Source organism: Apus apus, chromosome W, assembly GCF_020740795.1.
Source record: "Apus apus isolate bApuApu2 chromosome W, bApuApu2.pri.cur, whole genome shotgun sequence".
Lineage (NCBI taxonomy): Eukaryota > Metazoa > Chordata > Aves > Apodiformes > Apodidae > Apus > Apus apus.
Genome location: NC_067311.1, coordinates 2,993,594 through 2,997,719, shown reverse-complemented (window position 1 = coordinate 2,997,719; position 4,126 = coordinate 2,993,594).

The window sequence follows — 4,126 nt, the reverse complement described above, 5'->3', positions numbered from 1 at the left end:
GTTGGCCTCGGAACCTCTGTAGCTCCAGCTCCAGAAAACCATGGGTTGGCCTTGAGTCTGCCCTGGTGCTCTCTGCCAGAGGCTCCAATTAGGACCGTTGTACCCAGTGTAGAGCACATTTTTTATATCTGGCCCTGTTCAAACTGGTCCAAGGGCCATTGCCTACACAATCTCCTTTTTAATGTGCTCAAAAGCTTTCTGTTGTTCAGGACTCCATTTAAAGTCACTCTTCTTTCGGATCACCTCATAGAGAGGTTTCACAATATGACTGTAATCAGGAATATGCATCCTCCAGAAACAAAGCAGTCCCTACAAATGTTTGAGCGTCCTTTTTGTTAGTTGGTGGGGCCATAGCTGTTATTTTATTAATCATGTCCTTTGGGATCAGGCAACGTCCATCTTGCTGTCTAATTCGCAGGCACTGGATCTCTCGTGTAGGTCCCTTGACCTTGCTTCTTTTTACAGTAAACCCAGGATCTGGAAGAATTTGGATAATCTTTTTACCTTTCTCTTATGGCAGTAGGACTGTTCAATGCATTGTTCATGAATTATTTTATTTTTTTAGCACAAGTGTGTGTTTAATTCACCTCAAGGGGTACAATAGTTTTTCCCCAACACCACTTACATGTAAGCTAAAGTTGAAAGTCAAATAAACATTTTATTCAAAGCACCTATTAAAATAACAGTACATTTACTCTTCTGCTGTTCAGTCATGCCAAACTACAGCTAAATGTTATGAAGCATAGAACACTTCAATATTTCTTTTATGCAATCACTTTTTAATAAAACAAAAAGCAGTTTTCCACCTGAAGTTTTCTGAGGTGCATTAATACATGATTTTAAACAAACTGGGTTAATACATTTTTCTACCACAACAGGTATCAATTATCAGAGAACATAACCCAAGAATTGCTGTTTTTTCTGTAATAGCTGTATGCATATAGACAGTTTATATCAAGTAATTGAACAATTACCAAAAAAAAAATTGAATTTTTTTCTTCTTACTTAAGAAAGACGGAAAGTCTGAATTCTTATCTGAATTTCCTGAACTTCATTGAAAGGGAGGAATTAAGAACAAGCGGGTCAGTAAATATGAGTTATTAACATCCCCTAAAGCAGTAGCTCAACTAGTTTACCAATTTGGAAACAAAATTTCTGTAGCATATTAGGAATCTCTGGTTGCTTTCCAAGCAAAACACAGAAAGAGAACACCGTGAGACAATGACATCTGAAAGTACACAATACTCATGCGGTGACAAGATGTAGTGCTAAATGCTTTTTATCTGCATCTTAGAGCACTAGGCAGTGTTCTGTACCTTCATTTATTTGGGAAATATATGAAATCACACTGTTAACATACTGAAAACTACCTTTGGAAGCCTATTTTCTGGTTAGTGAATACTTTTTTGCCATGTTTGATACCTATGCTACAGTTAGTGAACGCAAAATTGTCATGTTATCCCAAAGTAAAGCAATAAGGCAGCTTTATGCATAGCAAGTATGGAGACTTCAATTTGCTGATAATCATATAAGAGCAATACTTTAAAACTTAGTGTTTGCTAATAGGAATGAAAATAGAAAATATAATGCCAGGTTGGAAGGGACCTCAAGGATCATCTGGTCCAACCTTTCTAGGTGATACTCTAGTTGATATGAGGTGGCTCAGCACCCTGTCGAGACTTAAAACTGTCCAAATTGGGGGAATCCACCACTTCCCTTGGGAGACTATTCCAATGTTCGACTGTCCTCATGATGAAAAATTTACCTCTTGTGTCCAATCAGAATCTCCCCAGGAGCAACTTGTGCCTATTAACCCTTGTCTTTTCCATGTGACCCCTTGTAAATAGGGAGTCTCCATCTTCTTCGTAGCCACCCTTTAAGTACTGGAGCATGGTAATGAAGTCTCCCCTAAGCCTTCTTTTCTCAAGGCTGAACAAATCCAGTTTTCTCAGTCTCTCCTTATATGGCAGGTCCTCCAGTCCTCTGAGCATCCTTGTGGTCCTTCTCTGGACCTTCTCCAGCCTGTCTGCATACTTTTTGTATAGTGGGGACCAAAACCGAATGCAATACTCCAGGTGTGGTCTGACAAATGCCGAGTAGAGCGGGATGATGCCTTTTTTATCTCTTTTGGTGATGCCCTTGTTGCTGCAGCCCAGCACCCTGTTGGCTTTCTTTGCTGCTGCAGCACACTGTTCACTCATGTTGAGCCTATTATCCACCAAGCCCCCCAGGTCCCTTTCCACAGGGATGCTCTCCAGCCAGGTGGATCCCAGTCTGAACTGTGCTCCTGGGTTATGTGTTCTCAGGTGCAAGTCCTTACACTTCTCCCTGTTGAACTTCATAAGGTTCCTGCTAGCCCACTCCTCCAGCCTGTCTAGGTCATCCTGGAGGGTGGCCCTCCCTTCTGGAGTGTCTCATCTTGGTGTCATCAGCAAACTTCATCAGAGTGCTCTTGATCCCAACATCCAGGTCACTTATGAAGATGTTAAACAACATTGGGCCCAAAATTGATCCCTGGGGGACCCCACTTGTGACCGGTTGCTAGTTTGAGGAGGAACTATTTACTATCACCCTCTGGGTATGGTCTGTCAGCCAGTTCCCCACCCACTGCACAGACCACTTGTCAAGGCCATAATGAGTCAGTTTCTCCAGGAGGAGGCTGTGGGGGACTGTATCAAAAGCCTTGGAGAAGTCCAGGTAGATGATGTCCACCGCTTGCCCTGTGATGCTGCAACTGACTTGTGATTGTCCTCAGGAGGATTTGCTCCATGACTTTCCTATGGACTGAAGTGAGACTAATGGGTCTATAATTACCTGGGTCCTCCTTTGGACCCTTCTTATAGATGGGGGTGACATTAGCTTTCCTCCAGTCCTCAGAGACATCTCCCAATCTCCACAATTTATCAAAGATTATGGAGACGGGCTTTGCAATGACATCAGCCAGCTCTTTCAACACCCTAGGGTGGATGGCATCTGGACCCATTGATTTGTATGGGTCAAGCTCCAACTCTTCCTTCACTGATGGTGGGTTGGTGTCTGCATCAGCCTGGATTTTTGTTCCTATGGCCTGGGACCCAACAGCACTGGTAAAGACAGAGGTGAAGAAGGTGTTGAGGACCTCTGCCTTTTCAGCGTTGTTGGTGACTAGTTCACCTCTCCTGTTTAATAGTGGGCCAATATTATTCCTCTGTTTCTGCTTGTTATTAATGTATCTGAAGAACCCTTTCTTGAAGTTTTTGACATCTCTGGCCAATTTCAGCTCAAGCTGAGCTTTTGCTTTCTTAACTGCATCTTTGCATACCCTGGCAATGCCCTTTAAATTTTCAACTGGTAATGCTCCACTTTTCCACCTCTGGTACATTTCCCTTTTGGTTCTGAGCAGACCCAGAAGTTCACAGTTAAGCCAAGGGGGTCTCTTGCTCCACCTGCTTCCCTTGCCTTTAGAGGGGACGAACTGGTTTTGCTTATCTAGACGAGTGTTCTTGAAAAACTCCCAGCACTCACTAGCTCCTTTACCTTCCATGGAAGCTTCCCACGGGATCCCTTCCAACTGAGCCCTAAGCAAGCTGAAGTTAGCTCTTCTAAAATCTAAAACCTTTGTCGTGGAATTAACCTTCATTGTGCTCAGCAGTATCCCAAACTTCACAATACTGTGGTCGCTGCAGCCAAGTCTGTCACTAACTGAGATATTACAGAGCAGGTTCTCTTGGTTAGCGAGTAGTAAGTCCAGGTGTGCCTCATTCCTGGTTGGCACATCCAACATTTGTGCAAGGAAGCAATCTTCTACACATTCCAGGAACTTGCTGGCTGTCAGGTGAACTGCAGTGTTGTTCTTCCAGTAAATGTCTGGGTAGTTAAAGTCTCCCATAAGGACCGGGTTTTGTTGACCTGAAGCTTGCCTGAGCAACCTGAGTATCACCTCATTGTAGTCAATTTGGGGGTCAGTAACAGGTGCCTTCTGTAAGGTCTCCCTTGGGGACAACCCCTCTGATTTTGACCCAGAGGCATTCAATAGGGCTACAACAATTACCATAGTTGACTTCTATACATTCAAGGTTTTCCTTAAAAGAGTGTTACTCCTCCAGGAGGAGGAGATCTAAGTTTAGTACAAATCAATACCACCCTG